The sequence below is a fragment of the Scyliorhinus canicula genome, chromosome 17, assembly GCF_902713615.1.
Source record: "Scyliorhinus canicula chromosome 17, sScyCan1.1, whole genome shotgun sequence".
Lineage (NCBI taxonomy): Eukaryota > Metazoa > Chordata > Chondrichthyes > Carcharhiniformes > Scyliorhinidae > Scyliorhinus > Scyliorhinus canicula.
Window position 1 is genome coordinate 115,178,140 of NC_052162.1, and position 27,972 is coordinate 115,206,111.

The 27,972-nt window shown below is 46.1% G+C and overlaps 1 pseudogene; it reads right to left on the reverse strand.

The window, feature by feature from the left end:
• The window catches only part of LOC119952147, a 104,081-nt pseudogene that overhangs the window by 62,683 nt on the left and 13,426 nt on the right, over nucleotides 1–27,972 (reverse strand).

The window sequence follows — 27,972 nt, forward strand, 5'->3', positions numbered from 1 at the left end:
AAGAAGGATCAATAAACTGATCAAGAGAAAATAGAATATGAGAGCAAACTGGGGAGAAACATAAAAACTGACCGGAAAAGCTCCTATAGAAATGTGAAAAGGAAAAGATTAGCAAAGACCAATGTGGGTCCATTCCAGGCAGAGACAGGAGAGTTTATAGTGGGGAATAAGGAAATGGCAGAGAAACTAAACAATGTGAAAAATGAAATGAAAATGAAAAATGAAAAATAATGTGTGTCTGATCAACAGAAATCATCTCAAAAACACTGGAGAACCAGGGGACTAGTGATCACGAGGAACTGAAAGAGATTTAAAAAAGTATATTAAAGAGATTAAAAAGTAGCTCTGGAGAAAATAATGTCATTGAAAGTTAATAAATCCAGAAAAGTTGATGCTCTACATCCCAGAGTGTTGAAAGAGGCGGCTGTAGATATAGTGGATACATTGGTGATCATCTTTCAAAATTCTATAGATTCTGGAATGGTTCCTGCAGATTGGAAGGTGGTAAATAAAACCCCACTATTTAAGGAGTGAGAGAGAAAATGGGGAACCACAGACCCATTAGCCTGACATCAGTAGGAGGGAAAATGCTACAATCTATTATAAAGAATGTGATAACATCCAAATTCAGAGCAGGAGTAGGCCACTCGGCCCCTCGAGCCTGCTCCACCATTCCATAAGTTCATGGCTGATCTGATTATAACCTCAAAACCACATTCCCACCGACCCCACCGATAACCTTTCACCTTCTTACTTGGCAAGAATTTATCCTGCTCTGCCTTAAAAATATTCACAGACTCTGTTTCCACTGCCCTTTTGAGGAAGAGAGTTCCAAAGACTCGCGACCCTCGGAGAGAAAAAGATCTCCTCTGCCTTAAGTGGGCAAGTTTTTACTTTAAAATTGACTTCAATTTCTAGATTCTCCCACAAGAGGAAACATCCTTTCCACATTCAGCCTGTCGAGGCCCCTCAGGATCTTATACGGTTCAATCAAGTCAGCTAAACTCCATCGGAGACAAGCCCAGCCTGTCAATCATTCCTCATAAGACCAGCCTCCAATTCCAGGTATGAGTCCAGTAAACCTTCTCTGAACTGCTTCCACCACATTGACATCATTCCTTAAATGAGAGCAATACTGTACACAGTGTTCCAGATGTGGTCTCACTAATGTCCTGTAGAACTGAAGCATAACCTCCCTACTTTAGTATTCAATTCCCCTCACAATAAACAATAACATTCTATTAGCTTTCCTAATTATTTGCTGTACCTGTATACTCGCCTTTTATGATTCATGCTCTTGGACACCCAGATCCCTCTGAATCTCCAAGCTCTGCAATCTCTCACCATTTCGATGATAAGCTTTTTATTCTTTGTGCCAAAATGGACAATGTCACATTTTCCCACATAATACTAGATTTTACAGATCTTTTCCCCACTCACTTAACCTATGTATATCCCTTTGTAACCTCATTATGTCCTCTTCACAATTTACTTTCCTACCTATCTTTCTACCATTGGAACATAGGAGCAGGAATTAGCCATTCAGCCCGTTGAGCCTGCTCCACATTCAATACAATCATGGCTGATCATCCACTTCAATGCCTTTTCCCCCCACACTATCCCCATATCCCTTTGTGTTATTGGGATTTAGAAATCTGTCAGTCTCTGCTTTAAACACACTCAATGACTGAGCTCCCACAGCCCTCTGGGGTAGAGAATTCCAAAGATTCTCAACTTGTAGATTTCTATTGATCAAATGATTGCCCTGTTCTATTCCCGTCTCCCTGTTGGTTTATTTCCCTCAAAAGCCCATCCAATTTCCTTTTGGAAACATTCCATCATCTCCGCTTCTACCCCCTGGTAGGAAGTGGATTTCAGGTATTTCCCAAATACAGCCAAACTCTGGTTCAAGTCTAAGATTTTCTTCAAATGTAAACGAGAATCAAAGGGCAAAGAAGGAGGCCATTAAACCCACCATTCCCATGCTAGCTCTTTGAATGAACAATCTTATTGGTCCCATCACCCTGCAAGTTTATTTTCCTGCAGAACCTGTCCAGTTCCCTATTGAAAGTTACAGTAGAATTTATTTCCTGCACCTTTGTCAGGCAGTGAATCCCAAATCACAACAAGTCATTCTGTTTTAAATCAAATACTTTCATGAGATACTGTGTTTGGATTTTCACTGAGTATTTGAAATGCAGTGAAAGACATGGTTGTTACATAAAATCAAGCGAGTGATCTTTGTGAGTGGACCGAGTGTGATATATCCAAGTTTGGAAACTAGTTCTAAAAATAAATTACCTTTATTTGAGCGGCACAATGGCATAGTAGTTAGCACTGTTGCCTCACAGCACCAGGGACCCATGTTCAATTCTGGCCTTGGTCACTGTCTGTGTGGGGTTTGTCTGTTCTCCCCGTGTCTATGGGTTTCCACTGAGTGCTCTGGTTTCCTCCCGCAGTCCTAAAATTGGGGGGATTAGCCCTGATAAATTGCCCCTCAGTGTCCAGGGATGTGCAGGTTAGATTATGGGGTTACGGGTGAGTGGATATGGGTAGAATGCTCTTTTGAAGGGTTGGTGCCGACTCGATGGGCTGAATGGCCTCCTTCTGCACTCAAGGGATTCTATATACATAGAACAGTACAGCACAGAACAGGCCCTTCGGCCCTCGATGTTGTGCCGAGCAATGATCACCCTACTTAAACCCACGTAACCCGTATCCCAACAATCCCCCCATTAACCTTACACTAAGGGCAATTTATCATGGCCAATCCACCTAACCCGCACATCTTTGGACTGTGGGAGGAAACCGGAGCACCCGGAGGAAACCCACGCACACACGGGGAGGACGTGCAGACTCCACACAAACAGTGACCCAGCCTGGAATCGAACCTGGGACCCTGGAGCATTGATGCTAACCACCATGCTACCGTGAGGCCCCGAAATATATCTATTTCTATAACACCTTTCATGACCACACAATCTCCTAAAGCTTTTTACAGCCTTTGAAATACTTTTGAAGTGTAGTCACTGTTGTAATGTTGAAAATTCTGGGTCTGCCTCATTATTATTTCTTTTTAAAAATCAATCACTCGTCATCTTCATTGTTATAAGTAACAAGGTTAAGGAAGCCAAGTTAAACTCTGAAACCTGACTGGACCTGTATTTTAAAAATTAATTCTGTATAAACCAAACTGTTTGTCAAAACTGATGAATAAGTTGAAATTATTTAAAGTAACAAATTGTTCCAGAATTTTGTAAAGCTACAGGGTACCATATCCTGCCAAAGTCTGGCTCAAATCTAAGACTCATTATTCAATCCAATCAAAGTTAGTAAGAAAGGAAGTGATTGTCTTCCATAAAAGTCTTTTTCAACCAGTGGATATTGTATTAACCAAATGTATTAATTAAAGATTACTGTATTAATTAGCTGCCAGTCAGTAACAGATGACTGATTAAGTAATGAGCCTTAATTGAGTGACAATTAAATAATCAATAATGAATCAGTAGTTATAATAAGAGACTGAGTTTTATTTGCTATAAAAATGTAAAAGCTTAATTGCTGTGTCTGTAAAGAATGCAGTGAGGATTGTTGCTCGTTCTACTGTTAGTGTGATTAACACACCTCCAATAAAGGACATGTGCTTCACACTGGTTTGGCTCTGTATCTGTATCTATGCTCTGGAGTCGCCAGGTGCCGTAAGAGACACCGTCACAAGTTATCAAGGCCAAGTTCAAAGCAATAAATCTAAACACCGATCAGTAAGTCCAAACAATTAGTGTTTATTATAACAAATATAATAAATACTCATGCACACGCTAAAAGACTAATACTTATTCCTACTATTAAACAACTAAATACTTATCTAGAAAGGAACAGGCAAGGTCAGGGGGGCAAGGCCTTCGTCCCGTTCTTGGTCTGCAACTTCTGGTTATTAAAGTTGGCACGAGTATAAGCAATGCCTGGGTCACGTAGCGATCGTTGTTTTGGCACTTACTGATAGGTGGCTGATGCTCAACGGCCGGTGATGAAAGACAGGATCTGGAGGCTGGAGTCAGGATGCAACAGCCTAGGCCGGAGTCAGAAAGCAACAGACCGAATCATGTGTGGGACCTTCTTTTTATAGGTCCCAGGAGGTCCAGGCCCCCTTGGGGCGGTTCCCTCATCGATTGGGTCTTTCCCGATCGATACGTTTTGAACTCCCCTATCCTGGGGTCGTTTCTCGATGGCTGGGGCGGTTCCTAGGGGTCATGGTTCTGGTTTCTCTGGCACCATCCTGGCTGGGTAGCTATAGAAAAGTATCGATTGATACTTAAAATGTTTCTATTGTATCTGGGACTGGGCCGGTATCACCTCAGTAGTATGCAGATCCCTTTCCTATTTGCACCTTTGGCTGGGTTTCTACAACTGCCTTGAAACCGGTTTTGTACGTGCAAAATGCTAAATGCTTCTGCAAGCTGTGTGTCCTTACTATGGCTGTTTTTCCCTGTATTCCTTGCGGTTCTCCATTTTGTATACTGGTGTCCATTTTAAAGGGCTACATTCCCTCCTTGTGATCCTCACGAGAAATTGTGAAGGATCACCTATGTATGGTTCTTCTATGTTACTTCGATTTCCTTTGGGTTCCTTTTGGGGTTCCCTGACCTTAGCAAGTTCCTGGGCGTCTACTCTGTCCTTAACTATGGCAAGAAAATTTTAACTCACATTTTCTACTTGGCGCTATGTCAAAGGGGACATGCATTACCAATATTCGGGAACCTCTACCTATCACAATTCCTACTCTCATCTTACTTTAAACATTTCATCACAGTCTAAAGTCTTATCCATTCACACCACATTACATGTCGCTTTCTGACTCGGCAGTCGAGTTCAGAACCATATAATACATCAGTGTCTCATTTTTATTTACATATCGCTTTATTCATTTCCTATGCATCCAAGGGGTTGGGGGGATTGGTGAAAACCGAAAATACGGGATTGAACTCCGTAAATGGTTGAGGGGCAGGAACGGGAGGCTCTCCTTTTCCATTTCCTCAACCTGAGGGTCTGTACTATGATGCAGAGAATTGCAATCACCAACAGTGATTCAATCACATACGACATTGAGTACCAGGTCATGAATTTCGTGCACCAGGTCTGAACCTCACTGATCAGTGCTGAGCACGGAGAAGTCGGTGTGTGGGAAACATTAACGGCGGGGGTCATGGGGAAACATGGTTTGCTTCTACATGCAAAAATCCAACAACATTTAATAGTAATAGATAGGCTTCCATCATGGTCTTCTTTGTTCTCTTCCTTCTCTTCCTTTGTATGGCCGATCCTTGCCGTGAACCCTCCTTCGACTGTTCGAAAGCTATGGGATCAAGCACAGTATCTGTCAATACACAGTTTAATATCTGTACTGTTAGTGTATCTGTCCTCTCATTCCAATTGACCATTAAATGAATGGCCAAGTCACACCCTGTGACTCCCCTCATTTTTTTTTCAAATGCGAATTTAGGAGCAGATATACACCTATCAACTTTTCTACTGCGAGCCGTCTCGCAGGCTTTGCAATTTACCATCCGAATGTTCCTGGATGTAAATAGCATGTGGGATGGCTGCCGAAGGGCTACCTAAAGAAAAATGAAACCAAATTTTGAACGAAAAGGTCGAATGAGTTGCGTATGGGCCGCTACGGGTAAGATTTGTATGGGATCCCCGGGTAAGGCGTGCTGTGCCGTACCCGAGCTTGGCTGACCAAAGGGGTTCTCAAACAGGGCGGGTCCTCAATGCCGTTTCTCCACTGCCTGAGCAACCTGAAATGAACGGGTATAAATGTATTCATCGTGGGATTGCAGCCTCTATTCACAGAAAAGAGGGGCACCTGAAAAACAAGGGAGGAGCCAAGATGTTCCAACATCTGAAAACAGATTACAAGTCGTGAACTTTGTCGGTTCATCAGAGGATACTTATCTGAAGTTCTCAGAGGTATCTGCGGACAAGCTAACGTGTGTGCGAGGCGGTCACAAGCTTTTCAGCTGAAAAGACTGTGATCTGATCTCCAATCAAACCCTTAACATATCAACAACAAACAAACACAAACAAACAAAACATACGTGCAGGTTCCATCAGTGGTGGCGTGGGGCTGTGAAAAGCTGTTTAAATTTAAACACTGAACATTTAACAAACACATACAAACAAACATGCAACGAATATCGTACAGGTTCCATCAGAACAAAGGATACTGTAAATCACATTTGGCTTGGGGTGTAACTAGCATATGGAGTCAGTGCAGTGTGACCGAAGAAGAAAGGAAGGAGAGAAACAAAATGAAGTGGCATTGCTGAGGTATCCCTGCCATGAGAAGTGGTGGGTAAGCGCTCATAATTTGCATGGGGCAGCTGGGACCTTGTAGCTGCTGTGGGTGGTGCTCTTTTACATATCTGGGGGCGGGTCTAGCTGGTGCTGGGGGTCTCCTGCAATCTTGGGCGAAGTGTCCTAGCTGCCTACAGTTGTAACATGACCCCTGAGGCACATAAGGTGGAGCAGGCACTCTGGTGCATTGTTCCCTTGTGTATTGTTCCCTGAGAGGGGGGTCTGGGCTGTTGGTTTCGTTGCTGCTACGCGGGGCATTGGTGGGCTGATTCTGTTGCTGTTTCGGGGGGGGGCTTGACATTCTCGAGCGTAATGTCCTAACTGTCCACAGTTAAAACATTCCTGTGACTTGGTCTGCTGTGGGCTGTCCCTTCCCTCATTTACACATGCGGGGTTTTGATGTGTTTTAACTGGATTCATGTCTGCATCTGCCTGCTCTTCTTCGGGATTTATAAATGCTATTTTATTGTGGATGGATTGCTGCCAAACGCGGGACAATCTTTTCAAGACCCATTTTTCATTATGGGCCTCTTCTGAGGGGTCGTAACTATTGCAAGCACTCTGTCCTGGATCTGTGACATGGGAGATTATGGTGCGGGTCCATTTAACCATGTTGTCACGGTTTAAATGCGCTCGGTTTAATTCGCCAAAACCTGCAGTGAAATGGATCCACAGCCTTCCTGCGAATGCTGTGGGGTGCTCTGTCCTCTTTTGCCTACATCTATTTAGGCCTTCGACTGGGTCTCCTCTGTTATACCCAATCACATCTAAAATGGATGTATGCATCTCTTCGAGGGTGCCTCCTCCAACGTTCTGTGGATCGGGGAGGGCTGCTACTACGGATGGGTCTAAGCTCAGAACCGTGAGCTTAACCTGCTCTCTATCGTCCAGGCCGTACATGGTAGCCTGCTGTTTAACATTTGCGAAAAATTGGTGGGGGTCTGCGGTGGGGAGAAACGGAGTGGTTTTCTCACACGCGTCCCTGAGTTGCGTTACAGTTAAGGGGGTGGTGTAGGTGATCTCGGGTGCGCCGTCTGTGGTTGCCTTTCTTTGGGTGGTGACTGGGTTCATAGGTAAATATAGACCGGAACACTGGGGATAACTCCCCTGCTCTTTTTCAAAATAGTGGCTGTGGGAACTTTTACACCCACCTGAGAGGGGCAGACAGGGCCTCAGTTTAACATCTTATTTGAAAGAAGGCTGTTCTGACAGTGCAGCACTCCCTCAATGCTGGGACCAGGAATGTTGGACGTGATTCTTGTCCTCGGATCCCTGGACTGGGATTTGAATCCACAAACTTCTGACTCAGAGGTGAGGGAGCTGCCCACTGAGCCACGGCTGACACTATCGACAATGCAAAGTTTGAAAGGGAAAGTTACCCGTTAAAACTCCCACCCTTTGTCTTCCCTCTCACGCACTTTCCCTAAAGTACATCAATGTAACATGAAAAGGGGTGGCACAGTAATAATAGAAACCCCAGTATAAATAACATGGATTTGGTTGACAAATGTTGAAGTCTCAGTTTCGAGCCACAAGTTTTGGCTTCCCATTTGAGCCTCGGGCACCTTTCTGTCTCTGTTGCTCGTCTCAATGACAGCCAGGAGACAGAAGCTGGGGGCTGAATTTAGCTGAGAATAACGAGGCCTGTGCCCCAGTTGGGAAACTGCCATGGGCGTCGCACTAATAGAGAGACAGGAAGGTGCTGGAGGACTGACTGGGAAATGGGTTCCAACCAATTGTTATATCGGTCACTCAGAGCTAAAGAGAAACCCGTCTCTTTAAATACATATACAGGGAAGAGGCTGCAATGAAATGTGTCCCTTTAACCTGCACAAAAGCAGGAGGCTCAGATTCACATGGTGCGGGAAGAGAACATTTGGCCCATCATGCCCCTGCTATCTCTTTGGAAGGACTCACTGATTCATCCAACTGCTCTGCTCTTTCCCCACAGCCCTGCAAATTCTTTCAAGTGTTTACCCGTTGGGAAGATACTATTGAATCAGCTTTCAGGCAGATCAGAACAGCTCGCTGTGTCAAAAAATAAAATCTCATCTACCCGACTGGCTCCTTTGCCAATTACCTTGGAGCAGTCATTTTCAAATCCAGCGGCACGACCTGTGAGTGGGTCCTGGGCGGGTATCGGGAGGGTTGTGCCGTGGCGTTCCGGATCACGGGAATTGGTGCTCAACGATGCAACCGGCTTTTAGAATGCCGGCCGTTCCCCGCATGCGTGCCCCCTGAGCAGTGTGCAGGCCCGGAGCCTAGCGGGGTAGAACGCGGTCTCCTGATGTCAGTGCGCTGACCCAGGAGCAGAATTTCATTTTAAATGGCTGGAGTCTTCTGTCTCGCAGTGGTGGCAGACAGCAGGCCACACTGACATCACGTACTCTGGGCGCACGAGAGTGATTCCTCCATTTTGAGCTCCAGGGCCTCTGGTGAACAACCCATGAAGAAGAAGCTGTGAACAGGAACAAAGCAGCATAAAGATGATTACTTGAGGTATGCGTTATTTATTGTCCCACTGCAAATCAGGATTCAAAGTGTGTTATATGCAGGGAAGCACTGGGAAATGAAAGTTTAAAACCCTCAAAACTTCAAAGACATTTGAAGACGAAACATGGCGAGTTTGAGGATAAATGTCTTCATTTTTTCAATGGATGCAGTGAGATCTTAAATAATCTGCTGAAGTCATTATCAGGAACGAAACATTGAATAACAAAGCGAGTGAGATCGTGAGGACCGAGCAGGCTCACCTGTCACATTAAAGGTCAGTGAAAATGCTGGGTCGCGAAGGTCAGCCATTGAGAGTAACATAGGTCAGCCGATGTGGCTCGCAAAGATCGGCCAACGTGGATTCCAAATTTCGGCCGATGTGGGTCGCGAAGATCGACCGGTTGGCAAAAATGGGTACTAAGTAAAACTGTTTGAAAAACACTGCCTTAGAGGGACTCACTTTTTTGTTAAAGAGCTTCTCAACCCCTCTTACCCGCTATCCTTAATGTGCATCAGTCTAATCAAGAAACGTCAACACAAATCAAATATTTTTCCTGATAAAAGTTTATTAATGAAACCGAACATGGTTACAAAAAGCAGAAAATGAGTTGAGACTCAAAGACAGCCAGACTAAAAGGATATTTACAATGTTCTGGACCCAAATGGTTTCTCTTTGGCTCCTCTGTACCCTGTTCCTGTGACTCCCCACTTTGGGTGTAGGGCACATTCAGCCTGTTTGGGGATCGATGAGTATGGAAGCTCTACGTGTTTAGGTTTGGTGATGTCAGTACATTGTAGTCACTAAAAAGAGTGGTGATTCCATGGAGAATAGTTGGAGTCAGCCACTTTATCATAATTGGCTGTTAGACTTCACCTCATTAACACATTTGTGTAATTAATCATTTGTACTGTACATAAGCTCGGTGATGAAATATCTTCAATAGCATCTCCCTTTAAGTGTCAGATACTCTAACGTAGCTTTAGACTTGGATAACATGTCTCGGGGCCACTGGATTTCTCGATGCACTTTCCAGCCAATGATGTACTTTCTGAAGTGTAGTCACTGTTGTGTTGGAAACGTGGCAGCAAATTTTGGCAAAACAAGATAGGAACATAGGAACAGGAGTATGCCATTCAGCTCTTTGAACCTGCTGCCCAATTCTATAAGATCATTGCTAATCTGGCTGAGATCTCAACTCCACTTTCCTGTCTCACCCCCATAACCCTTGTCTCCTTTGTCAATAATCTGTCTAACTCTGCCCTGAATATATTCAATGACCCAGCCCCACTGTTCTCTGATGAAGAGAATTCCACAGACTAAACACCCTCTGTGAGAAATACATTCTCCTCAATCACCTTCTGAATGGTGGATCTCATTTTGGTGAACTATGTCTCCTGGTTCTAGTCTCTCTCATATTTGGAAACATCCACCTAATTTCCACCCTATTGAATCACCTTAGGATTGTAAATGTTTCTATAATATTATATTCTATAATATAATATTATCTGAACTCCAGTGGTTCTGGACCTAACATGTTCCACCTTTCTGCATAAGAGAAGCCCTTCATCCTAAGAATGAGTCGAGTGATCCTTCTCTGAACTGCTGTTAACACAATTAAATGTTTGTGTTTTAAACAAAGTGAAGAAATAGTGCACAATATTCCAGATGTGGTCTCACCAAGGACCTGCACAGCTGTAACTTTCGTTCCCCTTGTGGGAAACACGAATGTTTCAGTTGTTTTCCTAATCACTTAATGTACCTTCATATTAACATTTTGTGATTCCTGCACCAGGACACCCAGATCCCTCTGCAACACTGAGTAATGAAATCACTCTCCATTTAAATAGAATTGTGTTTCTCTATTCTTCTTGCCAAAGTGAACACATTCAAATTTCCCAACATTATATTCCATCTGCAAATTGTTGCCCACTCGCTTAACCTGTCTGTATCTGTGTGTAGTCTTCCTACAACCTATTGACAGTTAACAAAATCCCACAAACAGCAAGAGGATAATAATGTTCTGTTTTAGTGATGTTGATTGAGGGATATATATTGACCCACAAATGGCGAACGTGAGCTGGGTTTAGACCATCGTGAGACAGGTTAGTTTTACCCTACTTAACTCCCCAGCTCTTCTTCAAAAGGAATGATGTGGGATATTTTATATTCACCAAAGGAGGAAAATGGGACCACAGTTTCACACATCATTTGAAAGATGGTACCTCCAAAAGAGCAGCACTCCCTCAGCACTGCACTAGAGGGCAGCAGTGGGTTTTGTTCTCAAGTCCTGATTGAGAAATTAACCCAGAACATAGAAAAATACAGCACAGAACAGGCCCTTAGGCCCACGATGTTGTGCCAAACTTTTGTCCTAGATTAAGAACAAATGAATCTACACCCCCTCATTCTACTGTAATCCATGTACCTATCCAATAGCCGCTTCAAGGTCCCTAATGTTTCCAACTCAACTACTTCTGCAGGCAGTGCATTCCATGCCCCCACTACTCTCTGGGTAAAGAACCTACCTCTGACATCCCTCCTATATCTTCCACCATTCACCTTAAATTTATATCCTTTGGAACTCAGAGGCAGGAGTGTTATCTACTGAGCTCTGACTGACAGTGAAGGTGAAGAAGACTGGGAGGAAACATATGTGGAGCATCAAAACCATCACAGACCAGGTGGACCTTATGGCATGTTTATTTGATGTCCATTCAATGTCATTTCAATCAGTGGAACATTTCCGACGTGGAATTTTTGATTTCACACCAATGGATTTGTTTGGGTGCGATGCTGAAAGTGAACTGTTTTATTGTAAAATAATTTCAGCTGAGAGTCCCTGAATGAATGTGGAGATATCACAAACAGCAGTTCTTAAAGATACACTGATCACCCAGCAATCAGCAGACACAACTGAACTACAAGTAGGACAGGACACAGGGTATGCATTTCAAATGTGGTTAATTTCACCTGAATCCAGAATTTTAAACTCCATCTCAGTTCCAGGAGTCTCTAACATCAGCAAAAATAAGCCCCAACCTTCAGCATCAATAAGGTTTGGGACAGCAACAACAGCAGAATCACTTTTTGTCTCAAACAATAAATCTGTGTCCCCAATCTCTACCTCCTCCCTACTGTTTGTAACACTACTTCATCCCACTATCCTCCTCCTGCTTTTCCCTCAATTCTCCTTCCCTGAAGCTGCTGACTCTCTGGTTCAGTTTCACTTTCACCTATTCCTTCCCCAATATGTCACTCAGATGTCTAAATCTTTACACCTGAAGTTAACAAACTGTTTTGCAAAGGGAGACGTCACAGTCAAATCCAGTGATTGTCCCGTACCCGCACTTTTCATCCCAGTCCCAGGAGTTTGGAGACTGGGTTCCAGATAAGTAATGGCGGCCTCGGCTCCCACAATTCCCCGGACGAGAGAAACGGCTCTATCCGCCGCATGGGCAACTGGCCCGGGACTGCGCATGTCCAAGGGAGAGGGGAAGCTGCGCATGTGCGGGGAGGATTCAACAACCTGACCTTCCTGCTGAGGTGTTGACCAATGGGTAGAATTGAAGGACCGGAAGGACTCTGCTCCTCCAGCCATCAGCGCGCGGGCTTTGTGTGAATGAAAATTGAGTTTCACAGACGGAAACTGCCTCCTGTCTCCAACATCTGTGAGTAAAACACTTTATTTTCTCTCCCTTTCCATTTTTTTTCTCATTCTGACCTTCAACTGGTGACTTGCAGCAACTGAAGGGAAAGGAAGTGAATCCAGGGAGGGTGCAGACTCTCCAAAGTTTGGACCCGGGTTCGGTCCCAGCCCTGGGTCACATTCCATGTGGAGTTTGCACATTCTCCCGTGTCTGCGTGGGTCTCACCCCCATAAACCCAGAAAGATGTGCAGGATATGTGAATTGACCATGCTGGATTGCCCCATGATTATGAAAATAATAATAATCAGGTCCTCTGAATTTAATTTAAAAAAATCATATATTGTACTGTAGCTACATTATATATTTCCAATCATCTCTTTCCTCGGAGGGTTATTTGACCCTGGATTTTCTTCCACGGGGATCAGTGGAATTGAATATTTCAAGGATGAGTTCAACCAATTTCCGATTGATAAGGAAGTCGAGGGTAATGGGGACTATGCAGCAAAATTAGGAATTTTCTACCCTTGAAAAGTGTGGAGCCTCAGTCATTAAGGATTTGCAAGATAGAAATTGATAGGTTTCTAGATATTAAAGATATCACAGATGTGGGGCATAGTGTGGGAAAATGATGCTTATGTAGATCGGCCAATGATCTAATTGAATGAAAGCAAATTACTGCGGATGCTGGAATCTAAAACGAAAGAGAAAATACTGGAAAATCTCAGCAAGTCTGGCAGCATCTGCAGGGAGAGAAAAGAGCTAATGTTTTGAGTCTGATGACTCTTTGTCAAAGCTAACAGACAGAGAAAATGGGAAGTATTTATGCTGTGGAGTGACAATGAAAATGAAATGAAATTAAATGAAAATCGCTTATTGTCACGAGTAGGCTTCAATGAAGTTACTGTGAAAAGTCCCTAGTCGCCACATTCTGGCACCTGTCCGGGAGGCTGGTACGGGAATCGAACCGTACTGCTGGCCTGCTTGGTCTGCTTTAAAAGCCAGTGATTTAGCCCAGTGAGCTAAACCAGCCCCACATGAAATGATTCATATCCACAGAAACCCTGGGAAACTGGATGCTAATGGCCACACAAAGCAATGGGGAAAGAGTGTGAATGGCAGTCCCCAGAGAGGACAAAAGATTCCAGGCTTGGGTGACTGTCTGTGCAGAGTCTGCACATTCTCCCCGTGTCTGCGTGGGTTTCCACCAGGTGCTCTGGTTTCCTCCCACAGTCCAGAAATGTGCCTGTTAGGTGTTAGGAGGAAGGAGCAGTGCTCCGAAAGCTAGTGTTTGAAGCAAACATGTTGGACTTTAACCTGCTGTTGTAAGACTTCATATTGTGCTCACCCCAGTCCAATGCCGACATCTCCACATCATGTTAGGTGGATAGGCTACGCTAAATTGTCTTTAGTGTCCAAAAAATAAAGGTTAGGTGGGGTTACTGGGATAGGGTGAAGGTGTGGGCTTAGGTCGGGTGCTCTTCACAAAGGCCGGTGCAGATTCAATGGACCAAATGGCCTCCTTCTGCACTGTAAATTCTATGATTACCCCAGGCCCTGCCCATCTGGCCAGACTCTCCCCCTCGCCCTCCTTTTGTTACCATCAATCCCCTCACCCCTCCCAGAATCCCCCCATCCACTTCCTGTTGCAAACACCTCGCCCAGTATCGATCCCCTCCCCCACCATTCACACCCCTCCCAGCTCCATTGAAACCTGTTTGACCAGGTTCCAATGACCGCAGCCCCTCCCCACCACACTCCCGTTCACTAGCCAACCTACGTTTCCTCATGTGGCGCCCCCTGCCAGAGCCCCCCTCCTCCCCATCCCCTCCTCAGTAACCCAGCCCCATGTGGCCAAAACCCACCTCCCTGATACCATGAAACAATACAGAACTGCACGCATAAGGAAAAAAACACAACACATGCACATAAACTGCCCCCCCCCCCCCCCCCCCCCGATTTAAGAGACAGAAACAAATCGCCAATCAAATAGAAAACCCTCAATAAGAGAACACAATCCCCATCCCCACCAACCAAGCCCAAATCCCAACTCTCGTCTCAGTCTCAGTCCTTCAGCCTTAACGCACACCTCCGGTGCCTCAAAATAAAAGTCTTTGAGTTATGTGTCCCTCTCGGCTTTGCTGGGTAGACCACTCCAAATCTCACTCTGCTGCCGTACAATGCCCCATTCACCCATCCAAAGGCCACCTGTCTTCTCACCAACTCCGCCCTCAGATCGTGGTATCTGCATCTCCCAATACCTTCCCACTTCACATCCGCTAACTATTGGCATTCTGCTTTTTTTAACTGCTCCGGTGGGGAATGCCACCCGAGGCTGCACTCAGCATTATTCCTGCATTGAGGATCTCCAAAAGGAAAGCCCCTCAGTGCAGGAATAATGCTCAGTGAAGCCGCCTTGACCCCCTGACTCGACCCCCGGACCCCCAATGTCTCAACTCACCTATAAGGGGGTCCTCGGACCTCCCCACCCCACCTCACATGGGCAGTGCATCCCCGGGCTTGATCCCCGGTGCGAGCAAAATGCCAGCCTGATACCTTGGCACTGTCCGCGTGGTACCCTGGCAGTACGCCTGCCAGCCTGACTGTGCTACCTGGGCACCCCAGAATTGCCATGCTAGCACCTGGGTGGCACTGCCAGGGTGCCTACATGGCATTGCTAGGGTGCCAAACTCAAAACCTTCTCCTTCACGTGGTAGCTGTGGAAGGCGACTATAACCGCCCATGGTGGCTCATTCACTCCGGACTTCGGCCTGAGTGACCGATGTGACCTGTCTAACCCGTAGCGAGTGGATCTTCTTCCTTCCCCACCAACTCAGCAAAAATCTTTGCAAAGTACTCGGTCGGCCTCAGGCCCTCCAGTCCTCAGGCAGGCCCACGATTTTCATATTTTCCCTCCTTGACCAGTTCTCCAGCTCTCCTCCCTTCGCTCTGAGCCTTTGTTAACCCCCGTTACTCTCCACAGCTCCTCACCCATCGAGGTGAACTGGTTGCTGTGTTGTGACAGTGTCTCCTCCACCCCCTTCAACTTCTCTCCTTGCTCCCACACTTCAACCGACGTCTTCATCTCTGCCACCTTTACCAGGGCAGTTGCCTCCTCTACCCACTCTAAAGTGAAGCCAGCATCTCCCTCCAAAGCACCTCCAAACGCTTGGCAAACAGCCTTTCAAACTCCACTGTGGCAATAAGGCCCTGTTTGTGCTAAAATGACTGATTGCAGGCATGATGGGAAGGTTTTGGTCAACGTGAAATGAGACCTGTTACCTTTTGACCGGTGACCTATTTAGACTCTGCAATGCACTGATGGAAAAGATTGTGAAATGCTGAGCTGAACCCGAGTTGACACCTTTAACCACAATGTCTGACGAATGGATCTGTGGTTAGAAGAAAGATGTCGTTCAACAGTTTGAAGTAGAGTAAATTTGACCTGTCTGGGACACGGGTCAGAAGGAGTATAAGAACCAAGCATCGAAGATTCCGTTTCAGCGACGACTGAGGATCAACTGGGACAAATGGGTGATGGCTCAGAGAATAGAACAGACCTCCGAGAGGAAAGTGGCCAATTTAGTTCAAAGGGGTAATATCTACTTATGTCTGAATCTCTGACATCACCTCAGTCAGAGTTTCCCCGGTGAGGGGAGCGGCCCCACCCGGCGACCCAGCCCCCGCCATCTTCCTTCCTGCAGGACTCACAGCAGCACTCGCCGGCGGACCTTTGCTCACTCCCTTCCTTCCAGCACCTTTCCTCTGGGACTTCGTCAGCCTCCCTGTGACTTCCCACAACAACTCATCTAAAAGCTCCCTAAACCGGGCATAAAAGTCCAAAAATCCGAGACTCTCGCAGGAGCCACTTAACGTGTGACATCCACCTACATGTTGTCACCGGAAGTCCCCGGAATGAACAATATCAATATGACACCAGCATCAACATATTAATGACAGGCCATTCATCTGCTCTGTCTGTGGACAGAGCTTCTCTCAGTCAGGCTGCCTGCTGGCACTGGGGAGAGGACATTGAAAAATGTTCCAGATTTGTTCACAGATTAACAAAGTAATCACTGTACTTGAATCAATGTTATTCACTTTTGGAATTGAATGAATTAGGGTCAGATTAACTGTATCACCCCCAGTATCAGATAGGTCTGCTTAATACAGAACAGAGTTAAACCCAGTGTCCAATATTAGAGGTCTCTGTGGCTGTTGGATGCCTGGTTTCATTGTACAGCTGGCAAGCCCGCAGCTTCGATGAAGTCGTCTACCCAGGGTCTGTTTCTAAACCTTCATCACAACATATTACCTGGTTAGCTATTTATATCGTCATCATGGTCAGACAGCTCACACAAAGCTCAACCAGAAACTATGGTTCTTCTTTCTACTGATTCCAGCTCCTACAAGGAGTGACGGCATCTCCAGCCCTCAGCTCTGTTGCTGGGCTGTCATTGACATGAGCAATAGAGAGACAGAAGTTGCCTGAGGCTTAATGGGAAGTTGAAACTTGTAGCTCTAAATCAACTGTGTAAGATTTCTGAAAAGATCAGTAACTTTAAAAGATAAATTCTAAACCGAGTGAACAAATTAAAGAGTCATAAAGAAAGAACTTCAAGTTTTATGCCTTTTACTGCAAAAAACTAGAAGCAACAATGCCTAAACACTATTTTTTATTAGGAATGTATCTCTTAAACTGTAAATAGACTTTGCACTTTTACTTTTTTTTAAATTTTAGAGTACCCAATTTATTTTTTGCAATGAAGGAGTAATTTACCATTGCCAATTCACCTACCCTGCACATCTTTGGGTTGTGGGGGTGAAACCCACGCAAACACGGGGAGTATGTGCAAACTCCATACGGACTGTGACCCAGAGCTGGGATCGAACCTGGGACCTCAGCGCCATGAGGCAGCAGCACTAACCAATGCGCCACCGTGCTGCCACTTTGCCCCTTTACTTTAATGTGGTAACAATGCCGATGTTGGACTGGGGTGAGCACAGCCAGAAGTCTTACGACACCGGGTTAAAGTCCAACAGGTTTGTTTCGAATCACTAGCTTTCAGAGCACAGCTCCTTCCTCAGGTGAATGAAGAAGTCGGTTCCAGAAACATACACAGACAAAGTTAATGATGCAAGATGGTACTTTTGAATGCGAGTCTTTGCAGGTAATTAAGTCTTTACAGGTCCAGATGGAGTGACTGGAGAGAGGGATAATCACAGGTTAAAGAGGTGTGAATTGTCTTGATGCAGGACAGTTGGTAGAATTTTGCAAGCCCAGGCCAGATGGTGGGGAGTGAATGTAATGCGACATGAATCCAAGGTCCCAGTCAAGGAGTACTCGTGTGCGGAACTTGGCAATAGGTTTCTGCTCGGCGATTCTGCATTTTCGCGCATCCTGAAGGCTGCCTTGGAGGGGCTACTCCCACTTAATAATAATAATCTTTATTTTTGTTACAAGTCGGCTTACATTAACACCGCAATGGGGCAGCAAGGTGGCGCAGTGGTTAGCACTGCTGCCTCATGGTGCCGAGGTACCAGGTTTGATCCTGGACCTGGATCGGAGTTTGCACATTCTCCCCGTGTTTGCATGGGTTTCGCCCCCACAACCCAAAGATGTGCAGCCCAGGTGGATTGGCCATGCTAATTGACCCTTAATTGTAAAAAGTGAATTGGGTACTTTAAATTTTAAAAAAACACAGCAATGAAGTTACTGTGAAACTCCCCAAGTCGCCACATTCTGGCGCCTGTTAGGGTCACAGAAGGCGAATTAAGAATGTTCAATTCACCTAACAGCACGTCTTTCAGGCATTCTAGAGCGAGAGGTACTAGTCTTAGGATAAGGTGGGCAGCATGGTAGCACAGTGGTCAGCACAGTTGATTCACATCACCAGGGTCCCAGGTTCGATTACGGCTTGGGTCACTTGCCACTTCCACCGGGTGCTTCGGTTTCATAGAACATAGAACAGTACAGCACAGAACAGGCCCTTCGGCCCTCAATGCTGTGCCGAGCCATGATCACCCTACTCAAACCCACGTATCCACCCTATGCCCATAACCCAACAACCCCCCCCTTAACCTTACTTTTATTAGGACACTACGGGCAATTTAGCATGGCCAATCCACCTAACCCGCACATCTTTGGACTGTGGGAGGAAACCGGAGCACCCGGAGGAAACCCACGCACACAGGGGGAGGACGTGCAGACTCCACACAGACAGTGACCCAGCCGGGAATCGAACCTGGGACCCTGGAGCTGTGAAGCATTTATGCTAACCACCATGCTACCCTGCTGCCCCAAAAGACGTGGTGTTAGATCATTTGGACATTCTGAATTCTCCCTGTGTACCCGTACAGGCACCAAAATGTGGAGCGTAGAGGCTTTTCACAGTAACTTCATTGCAGTGTTAATGTCAGCCTACTTGTGACAATAAAGGTTATTTAAAAAAAGAGGTAAAAAATTCAAAAGAGTTGAGGAGAAACTGCTTCTTCCAAAGGGCTCTGAATCTGTGGAATTCACGACCCCAGAGTGCGGTGGAGCTGGGACAGTGAGTAAATTTAGGGAGGAGTTAAGACAGATTTTTAATGGGGTTGAAGGATTATACTCCATGGGCCAAATGGCCTAACTCTGCTCTTATATCTGATGACCTTCTGAAAGGGGGAGACATTGATTTGCTCCCAGATGTTGCCCAGTGGAGGAAGTTTTAGTCTGAAACTCATTGTCCAACCTCCACATTGTGACATCACAAAGGAGCTCGTCCTCTAAATCAGCCAAGAGGAATAAATCCGCTCCGCGGTGACGTCATTGCCCAGCGCGGATCAGAAGCCCCGCCCCCACCGATTGTTCCCCTTCCCCCACATATCCTCGAGGCAAGGTTTCCAGGCAACCGGCTGACAGTTCCGGCCATCGGTGGTCGACCCCTCCCCTGACCCGGGACTGCGCTTCCGCTGACCTTACTGCTGAGGTGTTGACCAATAGGAAGATTGCAGAACAGGAAGGACTCTGCTCCTCCGCCAATCAGAACTCCCCCATTGTCTCAATGCGGAAGCTGGACATGGAGGTTTGTGCCGAGCAAAGCTGTTGTTCCCCCAACACTGAGTGAGCTTGAGCTGCACACAGACTGAACCGTCCTCCTGTCTCCCACATCTGTGAGTAAAACACTTTCTTTTCTCCCTCTTTCCATTTATTGTCTCATTCTGACCTTCAATTGGTCACTTGCAGCAACTGAAGAGAAAGGAAGTGAATCTAGGGAGGGTGCAGACTCTGGAAAGCTTGGTACAGGTCTCTCTCTCTCTCTCTCTCTCTCTCTCTCAAAGACACTGACATCCTTTGCTCCCTCAGCTTGACATATTTATTTGTCTGGCTAAAAGGGTGGTCTCTTTCCTAATGTTCACATTTAAAGGGCTAGTTTCCCCAGGAGATGGCTGACATTAAAGGGAACAATATACAGGACAAATCAAACCCAACCAATTGGATTGGATTGGATTGGATTTGTTTATTGTCACGTGTATCGAGGTACAGTGAAAAGTATTTTTCTGCAAGCAGCTCAACAGATCATTCAGTACATGGAAAAAAGGGAATTAAACAAAATTCAAGAAAATACATGAGAATACATAATAGATACATAATGAGAATACAATTACTTCCCTGTTGGAATACTCTCCACCATCAGCAAAGTAATGGATGGAGTCATTAACAGCGCTATCAAGTGGTACTCAGCAAAACCTGCTCACGAACGCTCAGTTTGGGTTCAACCAGGGTCACTCAACTCCTGACCTCATGACAGCCTTGGTTCAAACATGGACAAAAGAGCTGAATTCCAGAGGTGAGGTGAGAGTCACTGCCCTTGGTATCAAGGCAACATTTGACCGAGTATAGAATCAAGGATCCCCAGATAAACTGGAGTCAATGGGAATCGGGGAAAACTCTCCGCTGGTTGGAGTCATCCCTGCACAAAGGAAGATGGTTGTGGTGGTTGGTGGTCAATCATCTCAGCTCCAGGAGTTCCTCAAAACACACTCCTGGGCCCAATCATCTTTAGCTGCTTCATCAATTACCTCCCCCTCATCACAAGGCTATAAGTGGGGATGTTTTGTGGATGACTGCACATGTTTGTGGATGACTGCACAATGTTCAGCACCATTCGTGACTCCTCAGATAATGAAGTAGTCCATGTCCAAATGCAGCATGTCCTGCACAGTATCCAGATGTTGGCTGATAAGTGGCAAGTTTATTTGTGCTACACAAGTGCCAGGCAATGACCATCTCCTACAAAGGAGGATCTAACCACCTCTCCTTGACATTCAGTGGCATTAGCATCGCTGAATCCTCCACAACCAACATCCTGAGGGTTACCATTGATCAGAAACTGGACCAGCCATGTTAATACGGTGGCCACCAGGGCAGGTCAAAGACTACAGCGAGTAATGCACCTCCTGACCCCCAAAGCCTGTCCACTGTATACAAGGCACCAGTCAGGCGTGTAATAGAATAATCACCACTTGCCTGGCGGAGTGCAGCTCCAACAACACTCAAGATGCTGCTCTACACCATCCAGAACAAAGCAGCCTGCTTGACTGCTCCACATTCCACGAGTATTCAAACACTCCACCACCAACGAACAATAGCAGCTGTGTATACCATCTACAATGTGCACTACAGTAACTCACCAAGGTTCCTCCGACAGCACCTTCCAAACCCACAACCACTACTATCTAGAAGGACAAGAGCAGCAGATACCTGGGAACCCCACTACCTGGAGGTTCACCTCCAAGTCACTCACCAGACGGACTTGGAAATATATCGCCCTTCCTTCATTGTTGCTGGGGCGACATCCTGGAACTCCTTCCCTGACATCACAGGGGATGTACCTACAACTCGAGGACTGCAGCGGTTCAAGAAGGCAACTCATCACCACCTTATGAATGGTAACTGGGGATGGGCAATAAATGCTGGCTGAACCAGCGACTCTCACATCCCGTAAATGAATTTTTAAAAATGTTATATCGGATAGAGATATATCTCGTATTATATGGTATGTATTAGATGTATTTTATGACAGAACCACTAGTTTTGTAATATACTACTCTACCTACATTATATATTTCCAGTCATACAGTCATTGCAGCACTGACAGAATCCATTTGGGAACTCAAGTCAATGCTGACTCTCTGTACAGTAATCCAGTCAGTCCCATTCCCCCTCGATATCCCTGTTCCCCTGCAAGTTTATTTTCTTCATATTTTATTTTGAATTATTGATCATCTCGACTTCCACAACCCTTGTGGGCAGTGAGTTCCCTGTCATGTCCACTCCATGACTAAATAAAATTCTTCCTCAGATTTCCCTATCTCTAATCAGTAAATGTTCTTATATGTAGATTCTCTCCTCTTGTACAGGTTTTAGTGAGTTTAGATTTGTTGATCAGCACCTTCAGGAAAATTGGGAGGGAAAGTAAGTGAATACAGTCTGTATATTACACACATTTTTCATCCAGTAATATTGACTAATATCTGTCTGGAATCCTGCATGAAGATTTTCAGGTCTCTGTGTCCAGGGCAGGACGCCGTAAGTTTGGATCTATCAGTTCAGCCTGAATCAGCACCTTCAGGAGAATTGGGAGGGTGAATATTAGATACAGCAGAGTGAGAATGGAGGGCGAATGTGTGGGATGGAGATTTAAGCATTTCAGGGAAAGAGAGAGAGGAAAGAATGTTCGATAGAAACTAGAATTGTCTGTTCTGAATTTCTATCCTGTACGAACAATGATTACTATTGTAAAATCTGTTTGCAGGAAGTTCGAACGAGAGGAGTTCGAGGCCTATATCTCAAACTAAATATCACGTCAAGAACTGAGTCACTCAATTCTTGGGAACCAAAGATCATCGGCCTTTGAATCTAGAAGGAGAAAAGTTTGTCTATTCTGTCTGCTTCAAGAGATTTTAAACATCAGTGTGTCTGGAAAAGCACTGAGATACACACACACCCGTGTGAGACTGTTCAAGAGCACTGACTGTGGGAAGAGCTTAAACCAGTGACATAGCTTGAAAAAATACTGCACCATTCACAGCAGGGAGAGACTGTACACATATTCTGTATGTGGACAATCGTCCAACATGGTGAGATGCAAGATCACCCGGTCCATGGAGAAACCATGGAAATGTGAGGATTGTGGGAAGGGTTTCACATACCCGCACGAGCTGGAAAGGCATCAACGCAGTCACACTGGAGAGAGGCCGTTCACCTGCTCTCAGTGTGAAAAGGGATTCACTGACATTGGCAGCCTGCGGAGACACGACCGAGTTCACACTGGGGAGAGGCCATTCATCTGCACTGTGTGTGATAAAGGATTCACTCAGTTATCCACCCTGAAGAGACACCAGAGATCTCACACTGGGGAGAGGCCATTCATCTGCACAGTGTGTGGGAAGGGATTCACTCAGTTACCCAATCTGCAGAGACACCAGCGTCTTCACACTGGGGAGAGGCCATTCATCTGCACTGTGTGTGATAAAGGATTCACTCAGTTATCCACCCTGAAGAGACACCAGAGATCTCACACTGGGGAGAGGCCATTCATCTGCACAGTGTGTGGGAAGGGATTCACTCAGTTACACAATCTGCAGAGACACCAGCGTCTTCACACTGGGGAGAGGCCATTCATCTGCACTGTGTGTGATAAGGGATTTGCTCAATTATCCGGCCTGCGTAGCCACAATGTCAATCACACCAATGAGAGACCCTTTAAATGCTCTGACTGCAGGAGGGTTTCAAAAGTTCTCAGCTACTGATGTCCCACCAGCGCATTCACTCTGAGGAGAGACCGTTCAGCTGCTCTCACTGCACAAAGAGCTTTAGAACCTCATCCAACCTGATCAAACACGAGCGACGTCACACCTAATGATGAAGCAGAATACCCGGAGGCCTTGTTCATCGTGGCCGGGGACTTTAACCAGGCCAACCTCGAGTGTACTGCCAAAATTCCACCACCACATCTCCTGTCCCAACAGGGGCCCCAATTTCTTTGACCACTGCTACACAAACATCAAGAGTGCCTCTCAATCCATCCCCCAACCGCACTTCGGAAAATCAGACCACAAGATGGAGCTCCTTCTCCTGGCATACAAGCAGAAACTTAACGGGAGAATCCGGTTAAGAAGGTCGTGCAATGCTGGTCCGCGGTAAAGGAAGAGCTCCTACGCGACTGCTTGGAGTCAGTGGACTGGTCCATATTCAAGAACTCAGCAGCCAACCGAAACGGGTTTGCCAGCACCATCACAGACTTCATCAGCAAGTGTGTAGAAGATTGTGTGTCAAAGAAGGTAGTATGTACGTTACCCAACCAGATTTATTCGGGTGATTCACTCCGTACTGAAGGCCAGGTCTGAGGCATTCAAGACAGGCGACCCTGACCTATACAAGAAATCTAGGTACGACCACCACAAAGCCAACAGGGATGTCAAGAAACAATACCAGACTAAGCTAGAATCACAGACTAATGACATGGACTCTCGTCGGCTGTGGCAAGGCTTCAACAACATAATGAGCTGCAAAGCCGAGAAGAATCTTTGGCAACAGGGCACCCCTCCCCGACAAATTCAATCCATTCTATGTTCACTTCAACAGGAAACCAACAAACCTTTGTCAACTGCCCCAGCAGCCTTGGAGACACAAACCTGTGACATACCAACCGTCACAGCCTCCAAAGTCAGATCGGCCTTCTTGAAAGTCAACCCTTGGTAAGCGGCAGGTCCTGACGGGATCCCTGGTCGTGCACCCAGATACTGTGCGGACCAACAGGCGGATGTGTTTCCGGACATCCTCAACGTCTCCCTACTCCGTTCTGAGATTCCCACCTGCTTCAAGAAGACCACCATCCATACCGGTGCCAAAGGAGAACCAGGGCAACGTGCCTCAACGACTACCATCCGGTGGCCTTGGCATCGATCATTATGATGAGCTTCGAGAGGTTGGCCATGAGACACGGCAACTCCAGACACCCAGAGTGCCTTGATCCACTGCAATTTGCATATCCACCGCAACCGGTCCACCGCAGACGCCATGGCCCTACCTGTCCACCGCAGACACCATGGCCCTACCTGTCCACCGCAGACACCATGGCCCTACCTGTCCCCCGCAGACGCCATGGCCCTACCTGTCCCCCGCAGACACCATGGCCCTACCTGTCCACCGGAGACGCCACCGCCATCTCCATGGCCCTTCACTCATTCCTCGAGCATCTCGACAACAAGGACTCCTATGTCAGACTCCAATTCATTAACTACAGCTCTGCCTTCAACTCCATAATCCCAGCCAAGCTCATGTCAAAACCTAGGACTTGGCTCCTCCCCGTGCAACTGGATCATCGACTTCCTGATACATAAACCACAATCAGTAAGGATAAACAACAGTGCCTCCTCTTTTGCATTAGTCCACAATACAGGGGCCCCACAAGGCTGTGTACTTAGCTCCCAATACTCCCTGTACACACACGACTTTGTGGCAAAATTTGGCTCCCGCTCCATGTTTGCCGATGACACGACTGCAGTGGGTCAGATCTCAAACAACGATGAGTCAGAGTACAGGAGGGAGATAGAGAACCTAGTGGTGTGGTGTAATGACAACAATATCCCCATCAATGTCAGCAAAACTAAGGAGCTGGTAATTTACTTCAGGAAGCAAAATATCATCCACACCCCTGTCTGCATCAATGGTGCCGAGGGGGAGATGGTTGACAGCTTCAAATTGCTCGGTGTGCAAATCCCCAACAAACTGTCCCAGTCCACCAACATCGACGCTACGACCAAGAAAGCACAACAGCGCCTATACTTCCTCAGGAAACTAAGGAAATTCAGCATGTCTACATTGAATCTTACCAATTATTACAGATACACCAAGGGCAGCACAGTGGCCTAGTGGTGAGTACAACCGCCTCACGGCGCTGAGGTCCCAGGTTCGATCCCGGCTCTGAGTCACTGTTCGTGTGGAGTTTGCACATTCTCCCCATGTCTGCGTGGGTTTCGCCCCCACAACCCAAAAATGTGCTGAGTAGGTGGATTGGCCACGCTAAATTGCCCCTTAATTGGAAAAAATAATTGGGTAATCTAAAACAAAATTTTAAAAAGAAAGAAAAAAAATTACAGATACACCATAGAAAGCATCCTATCTGGCTGCAGCACAGCTTGGTATGGCAACTGCTCGGCCCAAGACCGTAAGAAACTACAGAGAGTCGTGAACACAGCCCAGTCCATCACATGAACCTGCCTCCCATCCATTGACTCTGTCATGGCTGATATGTTCCCAGTGCCCCATTCCATCCCTGCAGCCCTGCAATTTAGTTCCTCAAATGCCGATCCAATTTCCATTTGAAATCCTCCATTTTCTTCATTTCCACATAACATCTCTCCCTCACAGATGGCGAGTTCCAGTTCATTACCATTCGCTGCATCAAAATATTCCCCCACCCACAGTCCCTCCAACTCAATTTTCAAATTTGCTGATGACACCACCGTAGTGGGTCGGATCTCAAACAATGACGAGACAGAGTACAGGAATGAGACAGAGAATCTGGTGAACTGGTGCGACGACAATAATCTCTCCCTCATAGAACATAGAACAGTACAGCACAGAACAGGCCCTTCGGCCCTCAATGTTGTGCCGAGCCATGATCACCCTACTCAAACCCACGTATCCACCCTATACCCGTAACCCAACAACCCCCCCCCCCTTAACCTTACTTTTTTTAGGACACTACGGGCAATTTAGCATGGCCAATCCACCTAACCCGCACATCTTTGGACTGTGGGAGGAAACCGGAGCACCCGGAGGAAACCCACGCACACAGGGGGAGGACGTGCAGACTCCACACAGACAGTGACCCAGCCGGGAATCGAACCTGGGACCCTGGAGCTGTGAAGCATTTATGCTAACCACCATGCTACCCTGCTGCCCCTAATGTCTCAATGTCAACAAAACAAAGGAGATTGTCATTGACTTCAGGAAACGTAGTGGAGAACATGCCCCTGTCTACATCAATGGGAACAAAGTAGAAAGGGTCGGGAACTTCATGTTTTTAGGTGTGCAGATCACCAACCATCTGTCCTGGTCCCCCGATGCCGACACTATAGTTAAGAAAGCCCACCAACGACTCTACTTTCTCAGAAAACTAAGGAAATTTGTCATGTCAGCTATGACTCTCAACAACTTTTACAGATGCGCCATAGAAAGCATTCTTTCTGGTTGTATCACAGCTTGGTATGGATCCTGCTCTGTCCAAGACCGCAGGAAATTACAAAAGGTCGTGAATGTAGCCCAATCCATCACGCAAACCAGCCTCCCATCCATTGACTCTGCCTACAATTCCTGCTGTCTTGGAAAGGCAGCCAGCATAATTAAGGACCCCACGCACCCCGGACATACTCTCTTCCACCTACTTCCGTCAGGAAAAAGATACAAAAGTTTGAGGTTACATACCAACAGACTCACGAACAGCTTCTTCCTACTGCCATCAGACTTTTGAATGGACCTACCTCGTATTAAGTTGATCTTTTCTCTGCACCCTAGCTTTGACTGTAACATTATATTCTGCAGTCTCTCCTTCCTTTCCGATGTACGGTATGCATTGTTTGTACAGCATGCAAGAAACAATACTTTTCACTGTATACTGATACATGTGACAATAATAAATCAAATCAAATAAACTTGTCATAATCTTGTCCACCTCTCTCAAATCTCCCCTCGACCTCCTTTGCTCCAAGGTGAACAATCCCAGCCTGACCTGAACAAACAAACAGAATATGTTAATACCTGGGATCGGACGGGAATGTTTAATTTCTGTTTGAAAGATACTGGGAATATTGTCCTGGACAATAAATGATTGGAATGTTTACCTTGGGTGTGGTTGAATGGAATATATCAATCTGGTATCCACCTACGCTCTAGTGAAAGTCTGGAATGTGTAGATGGGATGAATAAGTTGAGCACTATCTCTTGGAAATATTGACATGCTTTTTAAAAAAAGTTCAGAGTACCCAATTATTTTTTTCCAATAAAGGGGCAATTTAGTGTGACCAATCTACCTAACCTGCACATCTTTAGGGTTGTGGGGGTCAGACCCACGCAGACATGGGGGAATGTGCAAACTCCTCACAGACAGTGACCTGGGGCCGGGATTGAACCCTGATCCTCGGCGTTGTGAGGTAGCAGTGCTAACCACTGTGCTACCCAGGTATATTTACAACCTGGCCCATGAACTTTGTTTTTAAGAAACCCACATTTGAAAGCCCGGCCACAACATGAAATATCAGCACCATAACAGGGCAGATAAGACAGACAGACACTCACTCTGATCTTTTCATCAGAGCATCTGAGAGTTAAGTATATGTGACATGATTTTGGGATACCGGTGTGGGTGTGCAGTTGTGATTTGTTACATGTGAAAAATAACAAGCCTAAATTCATGGTGAAATGGACTG